Source organism: Corvus brachyrhynchos, unplaced genomic scaffold (genome assembly GCF_000691975.1).
Source record: "Corvus brachyrhynchos isolate BGI_N302 unplaced genomic scaffold, ASM69197v1 scaffold245, whole genome shotgun sequence".
Taxonomy (NCBI): domain Eukaryota; kingdom Metazoa; phylum Chordata; class Aves; order Passeriformes; family Corvidae; genus Corvus; species Corvus brachyrhynchos.
In genome coordinates, this window is record NW_008238988.1 from 2,178,296 (window position 1) to 2,190,950 (window position 12,655).

The 12,655-nt window shown below is 43.5% G+C and overlaps 1 long non-coding RNA gene across 1 annotated transcript; it reads left to right on the forward strand.

Annotated features, from left to right (window-relative positions):
• Window positions 1–6: 6 nt before the first annotated feature.
• On the forward strand, window positions 7–1,323 carry LOC108447785. Its single transcript, XR_001863471.1, has 2 exons — window positions 7–243; window positions 325–1,323. It is a non-coding gene; the product is annotated as an uncharacterized LOC108447785 (long non-coding RNA).
• Window positions 1,324–12,655: the final 11,332 nt, after the last annotated feature.

The following is a 12,655-nucleotide window of genomic DNA, read 5'->3' on the forward strand; positions in this document are numbered from 1 at the left end:
TGTTCAGCGGTTCTGGGGCTGCACCCGCCGCTCGGACCTGCGGCCCCTCGAACACGCGACCCAGAGCATCGCTGCCTCCGCCGCCCGCACCTCGTCCGTGACAACCGGCGCCTCCCTGCATCGCTCAGCCGGGAGAACGTGCGCGGAGAACATAAGGATGTGTTGGCTTTGCCGTATTGTAACAACTCCGCCGTTTGGGGGTTAATTGAAGCTGATTAACGTGCCTGGCATTCGGCTTGCAGGGTTGGTTTTAGGGTGGATTTCTTCGGGGGTTTGATCGCACTTAATAAAGTCGGAATTTAATTAGTTTTAATTGCTTTGCAGATTTCACAGGAAAGCGGTGTGAACTGGGTAGGGAACAATGAAATCCTGCCTTCCCGGTGGCACTGCTTAGCCGACATCATCTGAATTAGGTTGCACTCCCTAAGATGCGGTCCTTTGAGTGACCCCACCACAGCTGGATGGTGCCAAGACTGGCTGACAGTTTGCAGCCTTTTTTTGGTGTGTTTCTTTCTTTTTTTTTCCTTTACTTTTCCAGACCTCTCCTCTCACCTTCAGCTCTGCCGTCTTTCACCTTCCTTAGCAGACTGCTTCTGTTTTTTCCTCACCCCTTTCCTCCTTTGCCCCCTTTTCCACGTTGTTTTCTTCTTCTAGAACTCCCAAGTTTTGCAGGAGCACCAAGCCAAGGTTTCTTCCAAGCCTCAGACAAAGCAGGTTGTCTCTGATTGCCTCCTCTGGTGAGAGCAGGTGGAACAGGTTCAGTAATGTGATCACTCCTCACATGGAACCAACTGTTCTGCCAGAAAAATTTGTAGACTCTTAAATCAGACTTCTGACAGGTCTCCTTTCAGGGCTTTTAAGTTCCTTGATCTGTCACTATTAACTGGAAAAGAGAAGTGTTTAAGATTTTTTTGAACTTGGTAAGGACAGCTCATCCTCAGGAGGAATACAGGCTTAGTCTTACGAATTGCCACCCCAGGTTCTGGGATTTTGTTTCCAGGAGTGACCAGCTCCAGATCTTTTAACAGCAGGTACAGCCAAGTAAACACAGAGTACTCCGTTCTCATAAAAGACTTGAAGATTTAGGATTTTTGTGTTGATGTTTCTTCTGAAATTAGCTGTGATCATTCTAGGCGAGTTTATTTTCCCTGGTTTTAATCTTCGTACCTTCTTGGATTCCGGTATCCCACAGCAGTGAGCTGGTCAGAAATAAATATTTCTCTTTACCAGCTGTATATCTGCTACTGCTTTCATGTCTGGATTCACCATTTCTTCTTTCATGACACCATAAAATAAAAAAGTCCATCATTCACTTTTTCAAGAGGATCAGTATCTGTCATTTTCTACTTTTATCACTTCTGTCCTTCCTAGTTATGAGCTGTCCCATGAAGCCAGGGTAGAATCCATACTGCCCATCATGGGCAACCCAGAGTTCTTAGAAGACTTCACCAGAACTCGCTAATGGCTGCAGACAAAGTTTAAAGTTTAAAGACAGACTAAACTTTAAAGTACCCAGCATGAGTGCCCAGAGGATAAGGCTGAAGGCCTTTGAAAGGCTGGAGCACTCCCTCTCTAAATTCCAAATCATCAAATACAGATTTTACCTTGCTTAGAGCCCTTCAAAAGGCTCAGTGCAATAGCAGTGAAGAGTGTTTGGAGGTGGAAGACTATAGTTAACAGATAAACATGAATTACAATCACAGACTGCTGTAATACCATCAAAATTTCCTTTACCTTTTCCTCAGGTTTCTGAACAGGCAGAGATGAAAGTCATCCCAAGCATTACTTGTTAGAAGTAATGGCTGGCTCACATATTTACTGGCAGAAACAGGGAGAAGATAAAAATCTGCTGGTTAAAAGCTCAGACAGTGGCATTTCCTCTGCTTAATCACACAGGGTGAAGTACTTTGCCCTGCTGAAGTTTCATCTGTAATAGCAATAGGAATGAGGACTTAAAGAACTTTTTCTATACAGTGGTTCATTGGAATCTCATGTGATAATGTGATTCCTCCACCCAGACTTCAAAAAAGAAAAAAACAGCAAGTATTGTAAAACTCATGGAAAAAAGCAGGTGAGCCATAGTTGTAAGTATTTCTGGTGAGCAGCATTGCGAGCCAGTTTTCTGCTGGAGGAAAAAACCAATCCTGTGGACTCATATGATGTGAATCTAATTAATTTTGTTTATCCACTCAAACCAGTCTGGAACAGATCATCTCAAACAGCATCTGAACACACCCCTATTCTGAACTCCCAGCCAAAGCCCAAATGTCCTGTTCTCAAAGAGAACTGAGCAGTGATATGAAGTCAGAACATACCCTGCCTACTCTCCAGACATCCATGCAGTGGAAAAACATCCCCAGTTCAGTATTTTCTTCCAAGAATCAAAACATCCCTGCACACAATGACCTTGCAAGGCTGAATGCAGCAGCACCATCTGGTGATGGCTGCATTGATCCTCCTTGCACAGCTCTGGGTGCCAGTCAGGTCTGCAGGAGCGTGGATTCTCTTCCCTTCCTCAGCAGTACCTCAGAGACCAGGCTCCAGGCATGGCAGGGTGATTCATTCTGTGCCCTCGGGTGTTCAGGGAGGCTGAGCTCTTCCCAGTGCTTCCTGCCAGGCTGGATGGCCAAGCAGTCAGCCCATGACACAGAGCTGTTCAAGGAACCCACTGAGAAGAGTGAACAGATCTCCTGATGTGCCTGAGCAGCAGAGTGGTGGGAGACATGCAGTGGCAACAAATAGAAAACAAAGGAGATGAGGCAGTGCAATCTGAATTATGGATAAATTACAGGATAAACAAACCAGGTTACAGGCAATCTTATTAACCTGCCACTCTAGGAGGTTTTAGTGTAGTGGTGGAGAACCCCCTGGAAAAAAAATAAACTGCTTAGAGCTCACCAACAATCAAAAAGACAAATAGATTATTGGTAATTGTTAGAAAGAACTGACAGCAATGCCAAAACGTCACTCAGGCACTGTATAAATGACACACTCATACCATTTATAGTGTGCAAGCCTGCTGGTCCTTCCATCTCAAAAAATGCAGAATAGAACTAGGAAAGGCACAGAAAAAGATGACAAAGGTGATGAAAGGCACAAAAAATGTTTGGGAAGGGAAAAGATTGCCTAGCTTAATATTTCTAAGTCTGGGAAGGAATGAATGAAAAGGAAAATATGAGCAAGATCTGTACAGTCATAAACCACATGGGCTGTATGAATGGGAAAGGATTTTTCAGTCTTTCCCAGCCAAGATCTAAGGGACAGTTGCAGTTGTGTTGAGGTCAGACGTTTAAAACATAAGAAGCAAATGCCTTTTCACAGGATGCATAGTTATAATTTGGAGTTTGTTGCAAAAAATGGAGGCCAGAAATATAAACAGCCTTATACAGGTTAGGACTAGGTGTTAATGGAGGATAGACTTAATAGTGGTTACTGACCATGAGATAAACCTTGGCCCAAAAAACTTCTTGAACCACAAATTGCCACCTGAGAGGAATCAACAGGAAGGACATGGAACAGTGTGGCTGAGGTATGATGAATCTAGGAGGGATAAAGTGAGCTTATTGTGTTCCTCTGGACTGTAATTTCCATATCTAAGTAAAAAAACTGAGGAGTGACATCTTTTTAGACTGGCTTAGGCACCACTTCCTGCAGGTGGGTGAATGGTCAAAGATGGGAACAACTCTCTGAGTTTGCTTATGCATTCTTCCTTCAGGTCACAGAAACCTTAAGGATGAGTTTATGCAACTTCTCTCTTATGTTTTTGGGAATCTGTCTGAAAAACTTGCAGTTCAGCTCCACAAACAAAGCCAAAGAGCTTGGCCAAGTCCTGTTGTAATATTGTGATTTAAGCCTGGCCTCAATTCGCACTACAGATACACACAGATTAGAGCCCATTCATGTACCCTGTAAAAATTTCCATTTCTTTTTTTTACCAAAGTGTGCATTATTCCTTTCTCCAGTAACCTATAACTCTGTAATAATTTAGTATCATCCTCGTTTGGCAAGTTAAGGGCAAAGGCTTAAGTTGCTCCACTTCAAATTTCTACCAGACCCTGGTGGCATTCAGCTATGAGTCTGTAAAGTGATGGGAAAACTTTCACAACTACCACTGCAAAAAATGCCAGTGACACTTTTTGTAACTCAAACTGCAGCTAAATACACTATAAAAAATACAAAAATTAAGAGAACTGTAGAGGAAATTAAAGCAGGAACAAACTCTATTTTGTTCCTCTATTAATTTTAGTCTATTTATACCACTTCCCTTTTATAGTTCTTTCTATAAGACTGCTTGTTAAAGCTTTAAACAATGACAGCTTCTAAAGACTGAATATCCCATATGTGGAATCATTTGTGGTCTAGGGGGAAAAAAAAAAAAAAGATCAAATTCCTCTCTAATGATAATAATTACAGGATCAATGCACAATGCACTGAAGTCAAAAGCAAAGCTGCCACTCATTTAAGATATACAAGAATCAGCCCTGGTTTGTATGTTTGCTGTTGATCCTGATTTATTCCAGTGCAAAACAGAAAAAGAGATTGTAGCCTAATATCAGCTTTTCCTAGTTGCCATGCATACTGATTTTCCACTACTAAATTGCAGTTCACCTGATCCTTATTATTATTTTTTTTTTTTTTTTGGAAAACACCGGGTCATTTTATAAAGTGCTGGTATTATAAACTGCAGAATATAGTTTATAAGAGCACTAACTCCTACAAGCCGACCATTAATACAGCTAATGGTCTGTTTGTTGTATTAAACTGCTCTCATTTGTCTGGGTCTATTAACAAATGCAGTGGTCATTAACTGTTAACAGCAACTCAGTTATTAGATTTTATTACTTGTACAGGAAACACTGGAGAACAAACTGATTGTTCTGGTTTACTGGGATTTATTTCTTTCCCAGCAGTCTTGCTCTATTATTTATAATTTAGTTTCTCACTTATTCCCGAACATGACAGACACGCTCAGAAATGGGTTCAAGGCATCCATGGGGACACTCAGTTTGCATGCCAGCCCCCCACCCCTAGCCCAACAAACCTCTCCTCTAAACCACAGAGCTCTGAGGCACCAGGCATCTGCAGTGCCCTCTGCTTTCCTGATTTTTCTGTATATTTTTGTTGGGCAGCAGCTTCCACCCACATATGTAATAATGGGATTTAAGTAAAAGACACAGTAATGTGTACATAGGAGGCTGGAAAATCTGCTTCATTCATGGTTCTCTCATTCTAATTCACTGAAATCCAACATTCAAGTTTAAAAATACTTTTTACTTCCTTTTCATGGGGACTGATGCATCAAGCAGGGGTGAATACGATCTGTCCCTCATTAACATTTAGTGCAGATAATTGTACAGTTCTCTTCTGGCCATGTGGTTTACAAATGAGCTTAGAGCCACAATCTTGCAAATGCCTGCACATGAGCAATATTGCCCAGTATTACCAAGATATGAAAGACATTCCCTTCCACATTTTGAATGCTGAAGACACCTGATCCACTTTTTGCTCTGCTTTTTTCACATTTTTGCAGTTCAAAGCAATGGAAAAACAACACCAGTGTCAAAATGCCATGAAGGACTGGCAGCAGCTTGTCATGGAAGTGGCTTTCATAGAGCAGTCTGAGCAGTTTTCTTCAACCTGCAGTGCCATGGTACACAAATGAGGGAGGAGACACCCAGAAATGCATTGTTAGTGCTCTATGGGAACAGGATCTTCCGGACTCCCTCCAATCAGTGCTAGACCCGACTGGTGTTGCAAGAGAACTAGCAGCACTTCAGAGGTAGAGATATGTGAAATGACTGTGCTTTACCCTCTGTGGGGTTGGGTACATTTAATGGTATTGAAATAACTCAATTTCTGAGCTATTGGTCTTTTTCTACTGCACTGCAGTTATTGATGGTACTTTTAAAGTTCTTCTTTCCTACAAAGGCACACGTGGTATAGGTGAGCCACCCTGTTCACTAAAGGCTTAGATCAGTCAGATAGGGCCACAACCAGCACAGGATATTGGTGGCACATGTGGTGCTTAACTCTCTGAAGAGGAGAGGTCACACTCCTCCAAATAAAGTGATTCACAGTGCAGAATCTGAATGCATTGCATTGGAGATGCCTCACCAACCCTGTTCCAGTTTGGCCTCTGCAATGGGATCTTGTCATGGTTTGACTACACACAGAGTAGTCAGAGGACAAGCATGGAGTTCAAATTTGGTCAAATTACAGCAGCTCAGTGCTACCTGCAAGCCCATTCAGATGCTATGGCAGCCAATGGATCCAGTATCGAGAGGAAAAAGGTGGGAGATTTTGCTAACAGGCTCAAGTTTGTGCTGGTTTGTACAATCAAGGATTAGAAAGTGCTTCAATCGTCCCTGGGGCAGGGGTTAAAGCCTCTTGTGTATGCCCATGCCTGTGTCTCACGTGGTATGAGCATGGGGATGTTGTAGTGCTGGGGACTCAGAGATATGAGTCAGCTTATCTGCTCCTGCCTATAAACAAGGCACTTGGGATACAGCTTCCCTCCTATCAGCTTCTGATAACAACTTCCTTCCTACCCTCTTTCCCAAGCCAGCACGTGCTAACGTGTTGTGCAACAGAACCAGTTGGACAAGAAATTCAGAAGTACTTAAGAAGCCCAAGGATGTGCACATGGTGCCTTTAAGCAGCAGAGGCTTGCTGGGAATGGCCCCAGACCGTCAGGTGTGTGTGCATTCTCTTTACCTTTTGGAAATGGGGTAGAATAAAAGAGCATCTCTGCCTCTTTCAGCTTCTGGTCAGCTCAGAACATAATAAATCCCAGGATTTTCCATGAGGAACAGCAGGGTTGTTCAAACAATGAAGAGACCCCAGAATCTTTGCCCAGCTGGAGTACTGCATCCAACTCTGGGATCCCCAGCATGGGAAGGACACTGAACTGTTGGACATGGTCCAGAGGAGGCCATGAAGATGCTCAGAGGGCTGGAACACCTCTGCTGTGAGGAAAAGCTGAGAGAGTTGGGGGTGTTCAGCCTAGAGAAGAGAAGGCTCCAGGGAGACTTTTTAGTACTTAAAGGGGGCTTGGAAGACAGATGGGGACAGACATTTTAGTAGAGCCTGTTGCAATAAGAGTAATGGTTTTAAACTAAAAGAGGGTTGATTTGTATCAGATAAACACTGATGTGGATGTCCCATCCCTGGAAAGATTCAAGGTCAGGTTGGATGGGGCTCTGAGCAACCTGATCTTGTTAAAGATGTCCTTCCTCGCTGCAGTGTTTATCTAATATTAATATTATTCCTTAAGAAGTAGGATGTTGTTCTTTTCTTGAATCATTCAACTTTGTATTTTTTAAGTCCTCCAAAGACTGAACTATGACCTGAGCTAAAACAATAGCAGACATTGTTTAACAGTAAGAAGACTAAAGAGGAGAAAAAAATAAATGTATTAATGTTACGGGGCTATTATGACTACATGCTGCAGACTCATTATATTAGCTAAGAATACTTAACTGAGTTGATTCCTTTAACACTGGCAAAGGATCAGCAAGCTCTCAAAGTTCTTTTTTCAGTCAAGACTGAGCCTGATCTTTCAGTTTCCTGCTATGTCTCTCATAAATTTTTTTTTCTCATTAGAACGAAATCCCATCTGCCAAGAACTGCCTATTCTTTCTTCATCTCAAGTGCTGAACTCTGTTCCACTGAAATGCAGGCATTGACCAATAATTTCTATTTATCTGTACATTTCTTTTCTAGTAACCACAGGATCTGTCATCTTTAATACCTGTAGTACAGATGGAAGTTGAAAAGGCAGCAGGAAAGGGTTAGAAATAATGGTGTTAAAAGTATGCTGATGAGAGTACACTGTAGAAAATATAATGATGATGAAGGATGCTCAAAGGGAGAAGAGAACAATTACCTGGACTGGATGATTAGAAGGAAAAGAAGCACATAGGAGGTACTGGGCATTATTAACCTTTGAATTCCGTCTAAGGAATATTGATTTTTATTCTTCAGTCCATTACAAAGAACTCTCCTTTTGGTTCAGAACCAAACCCCAACACAACCCCCAGCATTTGGTTGCAGTCCTGTGGCAGGGTTGCACTCTGGAATATGCTATGCAGGGGATGTATCTCTGTGTTTGTGCTTTAATCATCACTGAGAGGAAGAAAAAAAGCTCTGTATGCACTTTTACTGAGATCTTTTAAATCTCAGTGAAGCACAAGAGCTCTGAGATACGAAGATGCCATCCCAAGGACCCTTTAAGTCAGACTGTTAGATTCCTAATTACTTAAACTAACACTTCTGTTGGTGCACACCTATGAGTAAAAGTCACCTGCATGTCCCCATCCCCACTCCCTGGGGGTTCCCACAGTGGTACTCTTCCCTTCTTTGGGATAAGAGTGTGGACTCAGCCAGAAAATACCAGCGCAGGCTTGAGCACAGTCCTCTCTCACACATTGCACTGAGAAATTCTCAGATGACTGTAAAGAATCAGGGAGAAACAATGCTCAGGACCTCCCTGTCCATCCCATTTCTCTCCCAAACTCTGCACACAGACAGCAAACTACACATAGGGATGCTCTTGCTGAGCTGCATCTCACTCTGAGTAAGCTGGGGAAATAAGAATAGCTCAGGATTGCTCTAAAAGACCGTGCTCCAAAAATCTTAGAACTTATAAAACACTTAGAAACCAGATGGCAAAGCCACGCTGAACGAGAGAAAGCACTCCCACATATACATCAACACATACAACAACACTGCATCAACAGAAACTCCTAAGAGCAGAGCTATGGAAACCAGGATTTCTTCCCTTGTCACAGACCTCTAGATGGAGCTGCCTCTTTTGTTTTCAAACCAAGAGCCGCTGAAGTGCTGCCGTAAGGCGAGGCAACAGGAATATAAAGCTTAGGCATTTGCAACGGGACAGTGGAATGGGAGCATCATTTTGCACACGTGTTGTGCTGTCATTAGATACTGTCAGTTTTTCCATAATTCTTTGAGAAACCAGCTGTGTTGCCAATGCCCTTGCTAACAAAAGTCACTCCTTCCAATTGTGTGGGAGTGAAGAGACAGTCAGATTTAACTGGAGAGTGCTGAGATCTGAACATAATGAATATCCCTATGAAGAGGGAAAGGCTGCAAAAATCTGGGTAACAAACAACTCCTTTTCATCCCATGAAGTGAAGCTTAGTTTCAGGAAGACCCATCCCATTCCATGGGCAGTGGAAGCAATTTTCCCAGCAGGGCTGGCCAGACTGAAGAGAACTGACAGCCTGAGTGTCATGCTCAGCCTGCATGATCCCAAAAGCCTGGAGAATAAGCCTTGAGGTGACCCCCATGGCCACACCTCGAATCCTGGGGTCAGTTTTGGGATACTCACAACAAGAAAGACATTGAGGGGCTGGAGCACGTGCAGAGAAGGGAACAGAGCTGGGGAATGATCTGGAGCACAAGTCTGATGAGGGAGCTGGGGGGGCTCAGCCTGGAGGAAAGGAGGCTCAGGGAGGACCTTCTGGCTCTGCACAACTCCCTGACAGGAGGATAGAGCCAGGTGGGGATCAGGCTCTGCTCCCAAGGAACAGGAGATAGGACAAAAGGAAATGGCCTCACCAGAGGAAGTTTAGATTGGATATTAGGAACACTTTCTTCACTGAAAGGGTGGTCAAGCTGCCCTAAACAGGCTGTTAGGGGAAGTGGTCGAATAACAATAACAGTCCCTGGAAGTGTTCAAAAAACCTTTAGATGTGGCACTTGGGGACATGGATTGGTGGTGGGCATGGCAGTCCTGGGATAATGGTTGGATTTGATGACCTAAAAGGTCTTTTCCAACCTAAATTATTCTCTGCCAGCACTATGCACAGGAGGAAACACTAAGTGGTGTGTCCCTCTTTGCACTGCACTTATTCTCACCAGGCCTGGGAACCACAAACCCCCGATTTTGGGAGGATTGAAGAAGCACACCTCTCCCTTTAAACGTGACCCCTAAAATCACCTGCACCTTGCACAAAGAGAGCAGCACAAATGGGCAGGATCCAGAGTCAGCATTTCATGTCCCCCAATTTCTCACCGGCCTTAAAAATGCCCCTGGGAAGACAAACCATCCCTGTATTTCACTGCTGCCAGTGCCTGTTCCTCTAGAGGGTACCCTCAGCCCACAGGGAGCTCTGCTGAGCGCTGCTCCTAATGAAACCTGAAGGCCAGGCCCAGGAAAGTAAAAATAAAACTTTACAGAAAAGCATGCTGTAATTTTATGATGCGCTTTAATTTGATTCTGGTTAGTTAGACCAGCCCCCTGGGCAGGCTGGGATTGCACTGAGCAGCACAGGGCTGTGCTTTCAACTACCAGCTCCAGCCTCTTGCAAGGATGTAAACATTAAAGCCTCCTGTGCAATCAAAGCTGAAGATTACTTCGGGGTGTAAATGAAAAAAAAACAGGAGACCCACAGGAGCTCACATTTAAAATACATATTTAATCTTATTAAATATATAAGAGCAAAAATGTTCCCATCTCTCATTTTATTTGCTTTTTAGTGGTGCCTTAGGGGAGTTAAATAAGAATAGGACTGCCCTGTGCTTGGAACTGGGCAAACACCTAGGAAGAAACACACAACTTGTCCCACAGAACTTGCACTCAAAACAGACAATGCAGAAGGGAAGAAGGAAAACAGACCAAAGAGGGAAAAGTGGTGGCCTGAGACTACTGAGCAGATGGGACAGAGCCAGGAGTAGGATGCAGGTCACCCAGTTGCCCTGCCAGGGTCCCCTTCCTTGGCTCACACTGTCTCAGATGCTCTGTGCTCACAGTGTGCCCTGGTTTCCTGTGGTTTGGGTTTTTCCTCACAGGATACAAACATGGATGCACAGCTCTTCTGAAAGCCAGGGCCCCCCCAGTCCTGCTTCAGCTAAACTAAAGCAAGTCACAGGAAAGACTGAGCATGAGTAAACATTAACCTAAACTCTGACCTAGCAAAAGGAACCAAATATTTGGAAATGCCACCTCTTTTCAATTTTTCAAAGGAAAATACACCTAGCACTTCAAACTCTGCCTGTTCCAGTACCTCCCATACCCCCAGAGACTGGTGGCTAAGTCTGCACCTGCCATATTCTAAGGGAAGCTCCAGATTTAGTGAGCAGTTTGGCTCACATGGTAGCAGCCAGTTTCCAGGCTAGGGATATCATCCTGGAATTCATGAAACTCCATCCAGAAATGACAATACAGCAGCAAACTCACTCCTCCCATTCTGCACTATAATTGGTGCAAGAGCTGGTTTCACCTTTCTACGAAACTGGGATCTTTCAACAGCCTCAATCCAATGAAAATGGAGTTTATGTGAATACCTGGAGTCACTGCCAGAGTGTCACTGCTGTGATGGGATCAAGTCATGAAGGAAATGTGGATGTGTAACAGACTGAGATCCCTCACAGCAAACACTGTGAAAGGAGCATTAAGTAGAAGGGCAGAAGAGAACTGCTGAACAGAATGGGTTGAAACATTCCAGTGAAAGGTGCTGGTTTCCACCCAGCTCCCAGGGGAAAGCTGGCTCAGCCCAGGGTGGGATTTAGGTCAGCAGAGAAAGGTCAGCAGGCAAGGCACACTCTTGGGATGTGGCACACCAAGGTACAAATCCAAACTTTGAAAAAGAACATGAATTTCAGTCTCTACCACCTCTAGGGATTGCCCTAACCACAGGGCTGTTGGCTATTTTTGTACCAGCTCTCTTACATGGTAGTTTTGTAATAAGGTGAGAAAAGAAAAAAATCCCCTGAGTTAATAACAGAAAAATTTTCTCTTCAGAGGGCTAAAAATTTTTTAGTTCCCCATACTAATTTACTTTACATGCCTAAAACCCTCCCTGATGTCTAAAGAGCAAGTTGAAAGGGATCTTTGTGAGCTGAGCACTACTGGACTTGCTGTGAGAGCCAGGAAAACCTGTATGCAGGAACTTACTGCAGAAATTATTAAAATCCTTTTGACATTTCTGGGAAACTTCTGTGTCTGAAAAAGGGATAAAGGGGTCTGTCCTATGCATTAAATGTGACTGTTACAAGACTTGTCCAGATAAAGTTGGTGGTTAATGTTTCTTTCAAGCTTTTTTTGTCTTTTTTTCTTTTGTTACCATTATCATGACTTTGGGGGGGGGGGAAGTAAAGGGAAGGGGAAATAAACCATAACAGATTTCTCACATGAAATTATATGATGTGGTTTTGACTGATATGAACATTTCTGATCTATGTGTCTGTACAGGCCTGCCTGTAAAACATTTCAGGAGCCTTGTGCACAAGATGTGCTCTGACATAGGTAGATTACACACGAACAAGCAGAGCAATGAGTACACCCTCACGTGCTCCCCAGCCCCCGGTGGGATGGCAGATATCAAAACCAGAACCTGAAATTCCCTTCTGGAGGCATTACATATGTGCTTGGAGCTTTCTCCCAGCTGATTTACAAAATGAGTAGCAGATGAAGGGCTGTCATTTCCCTGCTGATTGTGACACTGGCTGCACCCTTGTGGCAATCAATGTTCTTTTAATGGAAAACACCATGTGTTTCCATTGGATTGCTTGGTTATATTTTGGCATTCTGTTTACGACAGAGAATTATTTGTTATCAAATCCTTAGTGGTCAATAGCTTCAACTTCATTCTAATTACCAAGGCAGCCAAGTCATATTTTTTCTCCATTTACA